Source organism: Trachypithecus francoisi, unplaced genomic scaffold (assembly GCF_009764315.1).
Source record: "Trachypithecus francoisi isolate TF-2019V2 unplaced genomic scaffold, Tfra_2.0 Lachesis_group0, whole genome shotgun sequence".
In the NCBI taxonomy this organism is placed as follows: Eukaryota; Metazoa; Chordata; class Mammalia; order Primates; family Cercopithecidae; genus Trachypithecus; species Trachypithecus francoisi.
This window is the reverse complement of record NW_022681453.1, coordinates 2,484,288-2,502,021: the sequence shown is the minus strand read 5'-3', so window position 1 is coordinate 2,502,021 and position 17,734 is coordinate 2,484,288. Positions and strand designations below refer to the sequence as shown.

Sequence of the window (17,734 nt, the reverse complement as noted above, 5' to 3'; positions counted from 1 at the left end):
TGTGGCACTGAGGGTTGAAAGGCCATATAGGAATGTCATTGCATATAGTCAAGGTTTTCCCAGGAATTCAACATGTTTACTTTCCAAACTCTGTCTTGGGGGATGTAGAAGGACTGTTCTTGTGGAGGGTCTTGTACAACCCTACATGTACATCAGAATTTGTTACAAAGCTTTGTAAAAATACACATGCCTAGACCTTAGAAAATCAGAATCTCTAGGAGGTAGAATCTGGTGTTTTTCACCTGTTAATAAGCCTGTTAAAATACAGCAAACGTTTAAAAAGCAGATTCTAGAGTCCTACCCTAAAAAAAAGTTGATTTACTAAATATGGAGCAGGCCCCATGAATCTGCATTTATTTATTTATTTAATTTATTTTATTTATTTAAAATATTATTATACTTTAAGTTCTAGGGTACATGTGCATAACGCGCAGGTTTGTTACATATGTATACTTGTGCCATGTTGGTGTGCTGCACCCATCAACTGGTCAGCACCCATCAACTCGTCATTTACATCAGGTATAACTCCCAATGCGATCCCTCCCCCCCTCCCCTCCCCATGATAGGCCCCGGTGTGTGATGTTCCCCTTCCCGAGTCCAAGTGATCTCATTGTTCAGTTCCCACCTATGAGTGAGAACATGCGGCGTTCGGTTTTCTGTTCTTGCGATAATTTGTTGAGAATGATGGTTTCCAGCTGCATCCATGTCCCTACAAAGGACGCAAACTCATCCTTTTTTATGACTGCATAGTATTCCATGGTGTATATGTGCCACATTTTCTTAATCCAGTCTGTCACTGATGGACATTTGGGTTGATTCCAAGTCTTTGCTATTGTGAATAGTGCCACAATAAACATATGTGTGCATGTGTCTTTATAGCAGCATGATTTATAATCCTTTGGATATATATCCAGTAATGGGATGGCTGGGTCATACGGTACTTCTAGTTCTGGTTCCTTGAGGAATTGCCATACTGTTTTCCATAATGGTTGAACTAGTTTACAATCCCACCAACAGTGTAAAAGTGTTCCTATTTCTCCACATCCTCTCCAGCACCTGTTGTTTCCTGACTTTTTAATGATTGCCATTCTAACTGGTGTGAGATGGTATCTCATTGTGGTTTTGATTTGCATTTCTCTGATGGCCAGTGATGACGAGCATTTTTTCATGTGTCTGTTGGCTGTATGAATGTCTTCTTTTGAGAAATGTCTGTTCATATCCTTTGCCCACTTTTTGATGGGGTTGTTTGTTTTTTTCTTGTAAATTTGTTTGAGTTCTTTGTAGGTTCTGGATATTAGCCCTTTGTCAGATGAGTAGATTGCAAAAATGTTCTCCCATTCTGTAGGTTGCCTGTTCACTGTGATGGTAGTTTCTTTTGCTGTGCAGAAGCTCTTCAGTTTAATTAGATCCCATTTGTCAATTTTGGCTTTTGTTGCCATTGCTTTTGTTGTTTTAGACATGAAGTCCTTGCCCATGCCTATGTCCTGAATGGTATTACCTAGGTTTTCTTCTAGGGTTTTTATGGTATTATGGCTAACATTTAAGTCTCTAATCCAAAACCCACAGCCAATATCATACTGAATGGGCAAAAACTGGAAAAATTCCCTTTGAAAACTGGCACAAGACAGGGATGCCCTCTCTCACCACTCCTATTCAACATAGTGTTGGAAGTTCTGGCTAGGGCATCAGGCAAGAGAAAGAAATCAAGGGTTTTCAGTTAGGAAAAGAAGAAGTCAAATTGTCCCTGTTTGCAGATGACATGATTGTATATTTAGAAAACCCCATTGTCTCAGCCCAAAATCTCCTTAAGCTGATAAGCAACTTCAGCAAAGTCTCAGGATACAAAATTAATGTGCAAAAATCACAAGCATTCTTATACACCAGTAACAGACAAACAGAGAGCCAAATCATGAATGAACTTCATTCACAATTGCTTCAAAGAGAATAAAATACCTAGGAATCCAACTTACAAGGGATGTAAAGGACCTCTTCAAGGAGAACTACAAACCACTGCTCAGTGAAATCAAAGAGGACACAAAAAAATGGAAGAACATACCATGCTCATGGATAGGAAGAATCAATATCATGAAAATGGCCATACTGTCCAAGGTAATTTATAGATTCAATGCCATCCCCATCAAGCTACCAATGACTTTCTTCACAGAATTGGAAAAAACTGCTTTAAAGTTCATATGGAACCAAGAAAGAGCCCGCATTGCCAAGACAATCCTAAGTCAAAAGAACAAAGCTGGAGGCATCACGCTACCTGACTTCAAACTATAGTACAAGGCTACAGTAACCAAAACAGCATGGTACTGGTACCAAAACAGAGATATAGACCAATGGAACAGAACAGAGTCCTCAGAAATAATACCACTCATCTACAGCCATCTGATCTTTGACAAACCTGAGAGAAACAAGAAATGGGGAAAGGATTCCCTATTTAATAAATGGTGCTGGGAAAATTGGCTAGCCATAAGTAGAAAGCTGAAACTGGATCCTTTCCTTACTCCTTATATGAATCTGCATTTTTAAAGAAGGCAATCCCCTCTTTCCACCCTACGTGACTTAGAAGCTATTGGTTGGAATACCAGCCGTGTAGAAAGACTGATGAAGCCCAGTGACCTAATTTTGTAGAAAAAACTGAAGCCCTGTCCTAGTGCCCTTCCTCTGTATGGAGCTAATAAGACTTCACCATGACCCTGTTTATGAGCTTTATACCTGGATTCCTAAAATGAGACATTAGATACTGGGTGTGTATTTCTGGGAAGAGGATCTATTGCTTTCAAAGATTTTTTAGTCGGGTTGAAAATAATACAAAAATATTTGAAAACACATTTTTATCATGAGATACAACAGGCTCTGGCTTTGTCCAAACCAGCAGTCCTTGCAAGTGGGTTCCTGTGGTATGAAATAAGGTGTGATGCTTGGCAAGTATAAAATAGTATGACATTTATATGCTTTGTGGCAGAAGAGAGGCAAATGTCAGAGTGATAGGAAGAAACATTGTAGGCATGGTCCCTTTTATCTTTCTTTGTGGTCATGTAGAGTTATCACTCATAGGATTTTAAGCCTGGTTTTAAAGCACCCATTCCTCATCCTTTTCTGCCATCATGCCCATGTTGGACTAAGTGTCAGGGAAACGCACATAGGTGAAAAAGCTTCTGTCTTACCTTCTGGTTGCTCATAAACTAGTGGGAAGGCAAATAGGTGACTAGATAGAGACACTTTGAAGTAGTTGAGAGCTGTAACAGGGATCTGAACGTAGGACATTGTGGTGACAAGTGGGAAAGCAATCGCGTTAATTCTGAGAGACTACTTTTGCAACCAAAGTGATGATTCCTATTTGTATGGAAGTTTTAAAATTATATGTATGTAGTAGATGCTACTGAATTTGTTCTTTATTTACTCATATGTGAGATACAACAAATTAAGTTTGCTTCATTAAGTTAGCCTAAAACAAGCTTTGATGGCAGGTCTCGAAGCGGGAGCCAGAGACAGAGAAAAGTAATTTAGACCTTCAAGGAGCACAGATCTTTGTGTTTTCCTCCACACAAAATTAAATTTCAGAGTAGAGAACATTTGTCTTTCTTTATCTTCACTTTCATACTTTACACACCATTCCCAGGAGTCTCCTTGGGTGCCTTATTGCTTGTCAATCCACCTCCTTGTAGGTAAAAATCTGATCAACTTGCTCACACTAAGACTGAATATTTACTTAGTATACTACTCCTCCTGAAAATATTTACCTTTTGGTAGGTGAAGAGCTGGCGTTAACCAAAGATTGAAGCTATAATGATAGAATTTCAGGTGTCAAAAAAGGGAAAATGATTTGGGGATGGGGATCCTTTTGGGGTTACGCACATCACACTAAATAAGGCCGTTACCAGCGCCCTGGACAGAATTACCAGGCCTTCTCCACACCCCAACTACACATACAGGGAGCCTTTATCTAATACGGGTTTTGAAGGCACTTCCTAAAGTCATGTCAGATTGGAGACAGAAGCCCAACTGGCATTCGTCTGGAGCTTCCCTGCCACCCTGGCCACACCTGCCTTCTGGAGGCCCACCCTAAAGAGCCTGGTAGATAGCTGCAGGGCAGAAGCCAAATGAGGCCTCGTAGGAGTTCTCTGGCGCTACTCCTCTATAAACAGAGGTTGCCAGCCAAAGAAGGTTTTTATCTGACCATGTTTTGACTACCTCCTAAGCGGCTGCTCTACTGTCATAGCTTCAGAGTTCTTTTTGATTAATAACTCATGAGTGTTTTATAATTCACTTCTAACAGTCCCATTGGCTTCCTGAATTTCCAAGGGCATTTTCAGTTAACATTCCACATGGAACTTTCTGGAATACATTTGGATAGCACTAATGGAAGTTAATATTTCTGCAAGCTCTATAGCCCAAGATTCAGAATGGGAAGGGAATTTTATCAGTAATTAACCATAATTTTCTCTGAAATAGGAAACATAGTTCTCTTGGTAAACAAATATTACTTTGCAGTTTTCTTCTATAGATCTCATGTGTATAGAATGTGAAACATCTTTCTGTAACTGCAGAAAAGACAGGAACTCATCCATCACAAAATTTAGCCAGATTGCTTTGACCGAGTGCTGCTTGTTTTCTCAACAGGTTGATGAGAAAGTCCGACATTAGGCTGTTTTATCAGGGGAACTTAGATGTGTATGTGTGCTTTAAAACAAAAGGATCATGAAAGTAGTACAAGCTATTCTCCCTGAATCCCTTAACCTATCCCTGGATCATGTGTAATATTGAGGGACAAAGAATTCATCATCACTGTGGCAGTAGGGAAGTAAGGTCAACTTTTTGTTAGACTGTAAAGCAGATACATTTTTTAATCCTTTCGAGTTTGAGGGTAGATTTCAATCGAAATAATAAGATAAGGAAAATGGGCCACATAGGTGAACAATGTTTGATAATTTGGCAAAATTATATTTTATTGCAATTACAGGGTAAGATCTAGAAAAGAGAGGTAAGTTAGTTTTTATGTACAAAAGCATCCATCTGCAATTAGGGAAGCCATCAGAAAGTGGGATTTGAGTGATATTTTCACACGCTGGCACACTTGGTGCTGCCACATGAATATAGTGTCAGATTGAATATGAATTAGATGACTGATAAAGTTATTTAAGATTTGTCACATTAGGAATTCCAAAGGAATTGTCTGGGATAATCTATAACTAAGTAGTCCATCATCTTAATGCTTAAACTAAATGGAAACTTTAGTCTTCATATTCTATCGGTTAGATGACTTCAAGTCTTTCACACACTGAGTGTTATGCCCTCTGTGGTAGTCATTTTACCACATGACTAGCATTTGCACGTCTGCAGCTTTCGTTCTCCAGAGCAATCTTAAATCTCTGTAATAGGTGTAAGATTTCATTTTTATGCTTCTGGTTTAAGCTTGGGACATTTTCCTGATGCCATCTCTCTTGAAGGAATCAAATTTGCCTTCTTGAGGCAGAATTATGAATTCAGGAGTGCAAGATGGTCATCTCAAAGATACTTTTCCTTATTTGAATAACCTCTCCAGGTTAGAAGTGCCAAAGACTAAAAATGGCAAGAAATGACACTCTTGGCAGGCATGAGAGAATAACTCCCTTGCCTTATGTTCTCTTCCTGGTGGGCAAGGGCACTCACTCTGACTTTATTTTAAAGTGCCTGGAGCCAAAGAGCAGCTGTCAAAAGTTAATGATATGTTACCATAAGAAAGATGGATTCCAAGGTGAAATTAAGTAAATTAACGTGTGGTCTGTGTGCCGGCTGCTGCCAGATCAGCAAACACACATCCCTTCTCTTCAAGGGCAGGGAAACCTTGCCTGCGCTAAAATATTACTCCCTTCTCTCTTCTTTCTTCCTCTAGTGTGAATTTCGAAGGATTCCCATGATAATCTCTCCTTTATCTTGTGAATACCTTATGATTGTCCCTCAGTGACCATTTCCCTAAATTCAACCCTTTTCCTACTAAGTATTTGTAGAATTGATTCTCATCTTACTTCCCTGTATGTCTTCCTCAGTGCCAAAGTCTCCTCACAGGAGAGGGCCGCTGATCAGATGCCCTTAAAACCAGATCTAGCATCTTATTTTATGATTTATCAGTGTTTTAAAATTTATCAGTGTTTAATTTACTGTTGACATGAGTGCAAAGATTAGTCCTTTTGCTTTTGTCCCTTTTTTTCCAGCTTTAGAAGGCTATGTCCATTCACAGTCAACACACATAACTGAAGCAGAAGCCCTGTGTGCTTTTTAGGCATATATGTGGTGTAAACATAAATTAAAAGACACTGCCATCAATTATTTGTCCCATTCAGTTTAATGGAGCTTGAGAGTTTCTCTCTCTTTTCAGATTATAATTGTGTGTGTTCAGGTGTGTTAAATAAAATGGAGAGGGAAAGGTAATTTATAAAATTGTGAAATTCGAGGAGTATTAAAATTCTTAAACTTTTTATCTTGGCAAAGCACTCTCTAGACCATCCATGAGGCAAAAATCCCTTTTCTTCTTAAGAAGATTGTCTCAGGTTTTGAAATCTTAAAATCTCAACTCATGGTTTTTCAGTTAGTTGGAAATTGCGTCTCTATATCAGGACCAACATTTACAACATACTTCATTACAAAGTTAATGATAAATCCATTTCTTGGTTTAAAAAGTATCTTCTAAATAAGAATTTATTGAGTATAGAGGCACTTTCTTTTTGATTATCATTACCTAAAACTTCATAAAATTGCTTACTATTCACTAAGTCTTAGAATTGGTAGTAAAATAGAATATTTGTTTACAACTGAAGGAACAAAAAATAAAAAACTCATACAACTGTGACATATGAATTATTAAGTAAAAATTATGTGATGAAACATATTTTCATAGTTAAGGATATCAGAAGGCTGTTTTTATTTTAAGTCCACTAAAGGTCAAAATGAGTAACGTAACAAAGTGGGTAAAGTAACTTGACCATGACACTTTTTTTTTTCCAGAGAAATATACTAAAAGTGATTTGAAACATTGGTCTAGTTTGCTTGTGATCTTTTTCTAATGGCAGCTCTATTAGAATTTAATTACATCACTGAATATCTTTCCTTGAAGACAAGCTTTTGGCTCCCTGGAAACTTGCAAATAAGTTTAATACCTTTCCCTCACAGAGATTTTGGGAGGGTCATGGTGATGGTGGTGGATATTCCCTAAAATATGGAGTGATGAATGTTTTCAGGCTTACTGTTAAATTTGCAAGAGTGAATTTAATATGTTGTGTAACTTTACTCAGTTTTCCCGTTGCTTTTAACAGCTTTGCCCTCAGCTTTAGCTTCCAGTTACGCAGCATTGAAGGCATGTTTTTCTTTCCCATCTGTTGGAAAGCTTTGCTCATGTGTTCTTTTGTTCTTTTCTGGGTTTTATCCCAGCCTGGGCTGCTTTACCGTGTAAAGAAGTGACCACAGAAGGCATTGCCATCTTTGTAAAAAATTAATATTTTTTTCTAATTTAAAAGCAATTTGTGTTTCCTGCTCCAGTACTCACTGTATAACTGAGGATAAGTTTCTTAACCTCTCTGAGTCTGTTTCTTCATCTGTAAAAATCTGTTAGGGTTGTCGTAAGGATTAAATATGCTAACACATTTAAAGCATTCAGCACAGTGCCGGCACATAGAAATATTTTTTTATTTTATAAAATTTGGAAAACTTTAGAGAGAAAAAATAAGTTACCCCAATGTTTATTACTCTGAGATAACTAATGATATACATTACTTTAATTCACCCATCTTTTTCCTCATACATGAGGTATAGAAACTACTTTGTAATCTCCTTGTTTTTGAAAGTGTCTCATTCTGTCACTCAGGCTGGAGTGCAGTGGCGCCATCTCAGCTCACTGCAACCTCCACCTCCCGGGCCTCAAGCAGTCCACCCACCTCAGCCTCCTGAGTAGCTAGGACCACAGGTGCGTGCCACCACGCCTGGCTGTTTTTTTGTATTTTTAGTAGAGAGAGGGTCTTGCCATGTTGCCCAAGCTGGTCTTGATCTCCTGAGCTCAAATGATCCACCTGTCTCAGCCTCCCAAAATGCTGGGATTACGGGGTGAGCCACTGTGTCCAGCCTTAATCTGCTTTTTATTATGAATATTTTCCTACATAATTTAGTACTCTTTTATAACACAAGTTTTAATTGCTTATTCTGTTGATAGTTTCTTTTGCTGTGTGGAAACCCTGTAGTTTAATTAAGTCCCATTTGTCTATTTTGTTGCTTTTGCCTTTAGGGTCTTCATAATCAATTCTTTGTCTAGGCCAATGTCTGGAAGAATATTTCCTAGGTGTTATTTTTCTTTTTGAGTCAGAGTATCACTCTGTCATCAGGCTGGAGTGCAATGATGTGATCTCTGCTTACTGCAACCTCTGACTTCTGGGTTCAAGCGATTCTCCTGCTTTAGCCTCCTGAGTAGCTGGGACTAGAGCACGCGCCACCACGCCCAGCTAATTTTTGTATTTTTAGTAGAGACAGGATTTCACCATGTTGGCCAGGATGGTCTCAATCTCTTGACCTCGTGATCTGTCTGTCTTGGCCTCCCAAAGTGCTGTGATTACAGGTGTGAGCCACCACACCCGGCCTTCTTTCTTAAGTTATTTTTTTAAATTGGTCTTTAAATTCTACCAGAATTATTTCCTAATTATTTTTCCATGTTCCCCTCCTATCTTAATTTCTCTCCCTAAAGACTGTTTAGCACTTAACATAACTCATGCATTAAACAAATATATTAATTTATCTCAGGATTCATTCCTATTTTTGCATTACTTTGTAAAATGTGTTTTTCTAGTATTTCATGTGTTTTGTTTGCATATTAAGATTGCAGGTTCCTTTATGGTAAAGGCTTCTTTTCCCAACAGTTCAAGCCTAATATGTATTACTCAGCAGACAGTCAATAAATTAGAATTGGCTGGCTAACAAGTTTTCTTTTTAAGATAAATTGTGAAACATTTAGCAGCTCTTGAAATATACGTTTGCACCACCCCACCCAAATTATTTAATATGTATTAGTTCTTAAACAACATACCATATAATAGTAAATAGTTTTTTAGCCTAATGATCAGCATCAGCATTCTACCTACATTTCCAGAATTTAGGTTCTTAATCATTTTGCTTCTTTTCATTTATACTTCTTACCCACTGAGTTCTTTTTATAGAGTTTACTGTAACCCTTTAATGTCTTCCAGACTAACGCTGGAATGGGTAATATAAATATATGTCAATTCTATAAGAAGGTACATTCAGCACCTTTTATGCCCTGCCTTGTAAGTTTTTAGTTCATCTTTTTACTCTGGCTGTTGCCGAAGCCACCGTCTTTTCATGTCTAACTGGAGGGAACCTGTGAACTCTTTTGCACTTTCTTCCCTAAGGTTTCTCTTCAGCCATTTAGGATACATCTGGCTAAGCATAAAGCTGAAAGTCCAGGGGTAATTAACATCCTGCAAGGCAACCTTTAACTCAGGTGTACTGCTCTGATGTACGTTATACATGATTCCTCAAAGGGTCCCTAGAAGAATCAATCAAGCCCGTTGTTAAATGCAGAAATAAAGGCAAGAATGGAGAAGATCAAATGATTATGGAGAGGAAAACATTAAATAAAGCTTCACACAGCTTTAAGTGTGAAACACATAATTTGCCATTTTGTCATGTGAATGATGATTGAGTTTGGGCTGTTTACTTTTCTAAAATAATGGCATGAAAGAAAATTAAAGACCAAGAATAGTTCCATTTGCCAGTAGAAAACCAGACTTTTATTCTCTATCTGAAATTGTGAAAGGAAGATCTGCATGCAAGCAAAGAATTAGTAACTGTCAAAACATCTTCTCCCAAGCTATCTGAAAGTACTTGGTTTTTGCATAGTGTCAAAGTATTGCGCTTCTGTGGTACAAAGCATTGAACCAGATATGGGGGAACACAATAATGTGTAAGATACAGTCCTTATTTCTGCCAGATGGAGGAGCAAAAGTACCTATACCTGTACAAATACAAAATAATTGGAAAGCTGTTGGATGCTCTTAGATGTTCAAGTTAGGTTAGGCAATACTAACAGTATATACATGGCATTTGAGCCAAACTTTGAAAAATGAAGGATTGGCTAAAACCAATAAGAGACCTCAGTATTTGGTTTTCTGTTCCTGTGTTCTTTTGCTAAGGATAATAGCCTCCAGCTGCATCCATATGCCTGCAAAGGACATGATCTCATTCTTTTTTATGGCTGCATAGTATTCCATGGTGTATATGTACTACATTTTCTTAATCTAGTTTATCATTGATGGGCATTTAAGTTGATTCCATGTCTTTGCTATTGTGAATAGTGCTGCAATGAGCATATGTGAGCGTGTGTCTTTATAATAGAATGATTTCTATTCCTTTGGGTATATACCCAGTAATGGGATTGCTGAGTCGAATGGTATTTCTGGCTTTCAGTCTTTGAGGAATTACCACACTGTCTTCCACAATGACTGAACTAATTTACACTCCCACCAGCAGTGTAAAAGTGTTCCTTTTCCTCCTCAACCTTGCTAGCATCTGTTATTATTTGACTTCTTAATAATAGCCTTAATACTGGTGTTAGATGGTATCTCATTGTGGGTTTTTTTGGTGTTTTTTTTTTTTGGTGTTTTTTTTTTTTTTTTGAGATGGAGTCTTGCTCTGTAGCCCAGGCTGGAGTGCAGTGGCGCGATCTCTGCTCACTGCAAGCTCTGCTTCCCAGGCTCACGCCATTCTCCTGCCTCACCCTCCCGAGTAGCTGGGACTACAGGTGCCTGCTACCACACCCAGCTAATATTTTGTATTTTTAGTGGAGATGGGGTTTCACCATGTTAGCCAGAATGGTCTTGATCTCCTGACCTCGTGATCTGCCCCCCTCGGCCTCCCAAAGTGCTGGGATTACAGGCGTGAGCCACCATGCCCAGCCTCTCATTGTGTTTTAATTTGCATTTCTCTAAAGATCAGTGATGTTGAGCTTTTTTTCATGATTGTTGGCCACATGTATGTGCTCTTTTGAAAAGTATCTGTTCATGTCGTTTGTCCACTTTTTTATGGGGTTGTCTTTTACTTGTAAATTTGTTTAAATTCCTTATAGATGCTGAATATTAGGCCTTTGTCAGGTGCAGAATTTTCAAAAATGTTCTCCCATTCTGTAGGTTGTCTGTTTACTCTAATGGTAGTTTCTTTTGCTGTGCAGAAACTCTTTAGATTAATTAGATCCTATTTTTCAATTTTTGCTTTTTTTGCAATTGCTTTTGGTGTCTTCATCATGAAATCTTTGCCCGTGCCTATGTCCTGAATGGTGTTGCCTAGGTTATCTTCCAGGGTTTTTATGGTTTTGAGTTTTACATTAAAGTCTTTAATCCATCTTGAGTTAATTTTTGTATATTGTGTAAAGAAGGGGTCCAGTTTCAATCTTCTACATATGGCTAGCCAGTAATCCCGTGGTGTGCTTTCAATAATACAGAGTACATCAATATTTGTAAAATGTGAATTCTGGAACTATTTCCTGTACCTCATAGGCATTTCAAGGAGGAAAATTAGTGACAGATATTACACTGAGTAACAAGTAGTGTGAGTTAAAAATAGTTATTGTGCAGTGTGTCTCTTCATTTTCCAGTGTCAGGGAAAAAATGTTATTAAATTCTACAATTAAATGTGTTGCACAAATGTGCTGAGTCCATTTACATTTTGTGGAATAATTTCATTTGTTCTGCACTAGCTGGCTGGCAGAGAAATTGAACAATGTTTGGTGATGTTAAAGTTGTAATTTTGTCAGCAACTGAATTAGGAAACATAAATATAAATCTCGAAATAAAACGTGTTGTGTTATCTTTGGCTACTCTAGGGGCTAAAATATAACTTTTCACCATCACTTCCCAGTGGACTTTTCCTGGGAAGTCAGTTGTCATTGTTCTGGCAAGTTTCTTTTTATCCATCCTGAATTGTGTTAACATTTAAAGGGAAGGTTATAAAGAAGTATATTTTAGGGTATCTACCCAAAGGAAAAGAAGTTATTATATGAAAAAGACATGCACGTGCATGTTTATAGCAGCACAATTCACAATTGCAAAATTGTGGAACCAACCTAAATGCCCACCAACCAACAAGTGGATAAAGAAAATATGGTGTATTTACACCATGGTATGCTACTCAGCCATAAAACAGAATGAAATAATGGCATTTACAGCAATTTAGATGGAGTTGGAGACCGTTGTTCTATGAGAAGTAACTCAGAAATGGAAAACCATAAATTCTCACCTATAAGTGGGATCTAAGCTATGAGGATGCAAAGGCATAAGAATGATATAATGGACTTTGGGGACATAAGGGGGAGGGTGGGAAGGGGATGAGGGATAGAAGACTAAATATTGGGTACAGTGTACACTGCTCCAGTGACGGGTGCACCAAAATCTCAGAAATCACCACTAAAGAACTTATTCATGTAACCAAAATCACCTGTTCCCCAAAAACTACTGAAATAAAATTTTTACAAACCAAGTACATTTTAAAGACAATTTTAAAAAATTACAATAGTAAGAACCTGGAAACAATACGAAAATGTGGAACGTAGAAAGTATTGTCTGAGCGTGCAGTCCCAGCACTTTGGGAGGCTGAGGCGGATGGATTACCTGAGATCAGGAGCTCAAGACCAGCCTGGCCAACATGGTAAAACCCTGCTCTACTAATAACACACACAAAAAAATTAGCCTGGCATGGTGGCAGGCGCTTGTAATCCTAGCTACTCAGGAGACTGAGGCAGGAGAATCACTTGAACCCAGTAGGCAGAGGTTGCAATGAGCCGAGATCATTCCATTGCACTCCAACCTGGGCAGCAAGAGTGAAACTCTGTCTCAAAAAAATAAAAATAAAAAAATAAAGTATCTTCCACAATTGGAGTATGTTCTTCCATATCTTCTCCTATGCCTATATGATAATACTAAATATGTGTGTCACTTAATTGTGCTCATATATATATATATGTGTTGTAAGATATACTATACCTGATATTCTGTGACTTTGATTTTTAACCTCAACAATATATCATGGTATTCTTCCTGGTCAGTACATATAGTCCTATCTCGTTTTTTCCAAAGGCTATAGAGGATACTACTCTATAAATGAAAAAAATGGAACCTCTGTTGATTAGCATGTATCATATATATATCAGTACGTATGTTTAATGCATACTTATTTTAAATTGCATAATTAATAGCTGTACAGAATTTTAAAAATGATACATTGTAACTTTACATATTTATGAGGTACAGTTTGATGTTTCAATATCTTGTATATTGTTCAAATCAAGGTAGTAAACATGTCCCTTACCTCATTCATTTATAATTTCTTATGTTGGGAACATTCAAAAACAGTTATTCTAGCTATTTTATAACATAAAACACCTTACTGAGAACCATAGTCACCCACTGTGCAACAGAACACTACGGAGTTTTTTTTTTCTGCGTAGACAAGTCTGCCTTACTCTAAGAAAAGATTGCCCCAGAGACCATCTTTTCGTTGTTTTTTTTTTCAGCAGTTTCTGTTGCTGTTGTTGTGTGTGAAGTTTTATACTGGTTGTGAATATAATTTTGAACAATATATGGAGGACTTCAGTGATTGATTTATTAACCTTAGACATTATGTGAGTAAAGCAGGACTGTACTGCAAGGAGATGCTAAACTTTTGATATTCCCAAGAGAGAAGTTTTATAAATTTCAGAATTCCCCTGATCTATGCATGCCTCTCTGTCACTTAATTATGCTCATAAAATTCTGCTTAACTAGCCCTGGGATTCTTTTTTTTTTTTTTTTTTTTATTTTTTATTTTTTATTTTTTATTTTTTTTTTTTTATTATACTTTAAGTTCTAGGGTACATGTGCATGACGTTTATATCATGTATAACTCCCCAATGCAATCCCTCCCTCCTCCCCCCTCCCCATGATAGGCCCCAGTGTGTGATGTTCCCCTTCCGAGTCCAAGTGATCTCATTGTTCAGTTCCCACCTATGAGTGAGAACATGCGGTGTTTGGTTTCTCTTCTTGTGATAGTTTGCTAAGAATGATGGTTTCCAGCTGCATCCATGTCCCTACAAAGGACGCAAACTCATCCTTTTTGATGGCTGCATAGTATTCCATGGTGTATATGTGCCACATTTTCTTAATCCAGTCTGTCACAGATGGACATTTGGGTTGATTCCAAGTCTTTGCTATTGTGAATAGTGCCGCAATAAACATACGTGTGCATGTGTCTTTGTAGTAGAGTAATTTATAATCCTTTGGGTATATACCCAGTAGTGGGATGGCTGGGTCATATGGTACATCTAGTTCTAGATCCTTGAGGAATCGCCATACTGTTTTCCATAATGGTTGAACTAGTTTACAATCCCACCAACAGTGTAAAAGTGTTCCTATTTCTCCACATCCTCTCCAACACCTGTTGTTTCCTGACTTCTTAATGATTGCCATTCTAACTGGTGTGAGATGGTATCTCATTGTGGTTTTGATTTGCATTTCTCTGATGGCGAGTGATGATGAGCATTTTTTCATGTGTCTGTGGCGGTATGGATGTCTTCTTTTGAGAAATGTCTGTTCATATCCTTTGCCCACTTTTTGATGGGGTTGTTTGTTTTTTTCTTGTATATTGTTTGAGTTCTTTGTAGATTCTGGATATTAGCCCTTGTCAGATGAGTAGGTTGCAAAAATTTTCTCCCATTCTGTAGGTTGCCTGTTCACTCTGATGGTAGTTTCTTTTGCTGTGCAGAAGCTCTTTAGTTTAATTAGATCCCATTTGTCAATTTGGCTTTTGTTGCCATTGCTTTTGGTGTTGTAGACATGAAGTCCTTGCCCATGCCTATGTCCTGAATGGTATTGCCTAGGTTTTCTTCTAGGGTTTTTTGTTTTAGGTCTAACATTTAAGTGTCTAATCCATCTTGAATTAATTTTTGTATAAGGTGTAAGGACAGGATCCAGTTTCAGCTTTCCACTTATGGCTAGCCAGTTTTGCCAGCACCATTTATTAAATAGGGAATCCTTTCCCCATTTCTTGTTGCTCTCAGGTTTGTCAAAGATCAGATGGCTGTAGATGTGTGGTATTATTTCTGAGGACTCTGTTCTGTTCCATTGGTCTATATCTCTGTTGTGGTACCAGTACCATGCTGTTTTGGTTACTGTAGCCTTGTACTATAGTTTGAAGTCAGGTAGCGTGACACCTCCAGCTTTGTCCTTTTGACTTAGGATTGTCTTGGCAATGCGGGCTCTTTTTTGGTTCCATATGAACTTTAAAGCAGTTTTTTCCAATTCTGTGAAGAAAGTCATTGGTAGCTTGATGGGGATGGCATTGAATCTATAAATCACCTTGGGCAGTATGGCCATTTTCACGATATTGATTCTTCCTATCCATGAGCATGGTATGTTCTTCCATTTGTTTGTGTCCTCTTTGATTTCACTGAGCAGTGGTTTGTAGTTCTCCTTGAAGAGGTCCTTTACATCCCTTGTAAGCTGGATTCCTAGGTATTTTATTCTCTTTGAAGCAATTGTGAATGGAAGTTCATTCCTGATTTGGCTCTTTGCTTGTCTGTTACTGGTGTATAAGAATGCTTGTGATTTTTGCACATTAATTTTGTATCCTGAGACTTTGCTGAAGTTGCTTATCAGCTTAAGGAGATTTTGGGCTGAGACAATGGGGTTTTCTAAATATACAATCATGTCATCTGCAAACAGGGACAATTTGACTTCTTCTTTTCCTAACTGGATACCCTTGATTTCTTTCTCTTGCCTGATTGCCCTAGCCAGAACTTCCAACACTATGTTGAATAGGAGTGGTGAGAGAGGGCATCCCTGTCTTGTGCCAGTTTTCAAAGGGAATTTTTCCAGTTTTTGCCCATTCAGTATGATATTAGCTGTGGGTTTGTCATAAATAGCTCTTATTATTTTGAGGTACATTCCATCAATACCGAATTTATTGAGCGTTTTTAGCATAAAGGGCTGTTGAATTTTGTCAAAAGCCTTTTCTGCATCTATTGAGATAATCATGTGGTTCTTGTCCTTGGTTCTGTTTATATGCTGGATTACGTTTATTGATTTGCGAATGTTGAACCAGCCTTGCATCCCAGGGATGAAGCCCACTTGATCATGGTGGATAAGCTTTTTGATGTGCTGCTGAATCCGGTTTGCCAGTATTTTATTGAGGATTTTTGCATCGATGTTCATCAGGGATATTGGTCTAAAATTCTCTTTTTTTGTTGTGTCTCTGCCAGGCTTTGGTATCAGGATGGTGTTGGCCTCATAAAAAGAGTTAGGGAGGATTCCCTCTTTTTCTATTGATTGAAATAGTTTCAGAAGGAATGGTACCAGCTCCTCCTTGGACCTCTGGTAGAATTCAGCTGTGAATCCATCTGATCCTGGACTTTTTTTGGTGGGTAGGCTATTAATTATTGCCTCAATTCCAGAGCCTGCTATTGGTCTATTCAGGGATTCAACTTCTTCCTGGTTTAGTCTTGGGAGAGTGTAAGTGTCCAGGAAATTATCCATTTCTTCTAGATTTTCTATTTGATTTGCGTAGATGCATTTATAGTATTCTCTGATGGTTGTTTGTATTTCTGTGGGGTCGGTGGTGATATCCCCTTTATCATTTTTTATTGCGTCTATTTGATTCCTCTCTCTTTTCTTCTTTATTAGTCTAGCTAGCGGTCTGTCAATTTTGTTGATCTTTTCAAAAAACCAACTCCTGGATTCATTGATTTTTTGGAGGGTTTTTTGTGTCTCTATCTCCTTCAGTTCTGCTCTGATCTTAGTTATTTCTTGCCTTCTGCTAGCTTTTGAATGTGTTTGCTCTTGCCTCTCTAGTTCTTTTAATTGTGATGTTAGAGTGTCATTTTAGATCTCTCCTGCTTTCTCTTGTGGGCATTTAGTGCTATAAATTTCCCTCTACACACTGCTTTAAATGTGTCCCAGAGATTCTGGTATGTTGTATCTTTGTTCTCATTGGTTTCAAAGAACATCTTTATTTCTGCTTTCATTTCGTTATGTACCCAGTAGTCATTCAGGAGCAGGTTGTTCAGTTTCCATGTAGTTGAGCGGTTTTGATTGAGTTTCTTAGTCCTGAGTTCTAGTTTGATTGCACTGTGGTCTGAGAGACAGTTTGTTATAATTTCTGTTCTTGTACATTTGCTGAGGAGTGCTTTACTTCCAATTATGTGGTCAATTTTGGAATAAGTGCGATGTGGTGCTGAGAAGAATGTATATTCTGTTGATTTGGGGTGGAGAGTTCTATAGATGTCTATTAGGTCTGCTTGGTGCAGAGATGAGTTCAATTCCTGGATATCCTTGTTAACTTTCTGTCTCGTTGATCTGTCTAATGTTGACAGTGGAGTGTTGAAGTCTCCCATTATTATTGTATGGGAGTCTAAGTCTCTTTGTAGGTCTCTAAGGACTTGCTTTATGAATCTGGGTGCTCCTGTATTGGGTGCATAGATATTTAGGAGAGTTAGCTCTTCCTGTTGAATTGATCCCTTTACCATTATGTAATGGCCTTCTTTGTCTCTTTTGATCTTTGATGGTTTAAAGTCTCTTTTATCAGAGACTAGGATTGCAACCCCTGCTTTTTTTTGTTCTCCATTTGCTTCGTAGATCTTCCTCCATCCCTTTATTTTGAGCCTATGTATGTCTCTGCATTTGAGATGGGTCTCCTGAATACAGCAGACTGATGGGTCTTGACTCTT

General features: G+C 38.0%; 1 protein-coding gene across 2 annotated transcripts in view; it reads left to right on the top strand.

Moving 5' to 3' along the window:
• The window catches only part of PPM1L (protein phosphatase, Mg2+/Mn2+ dependent 1L), a 333,027-nt gene that overhangs the window by 220,988 nt on the left and 94,305 nt on the right, over positions 1-17,734 (top strand). The gene's annotated exons all lie outside the window — the stretch shown is intronic.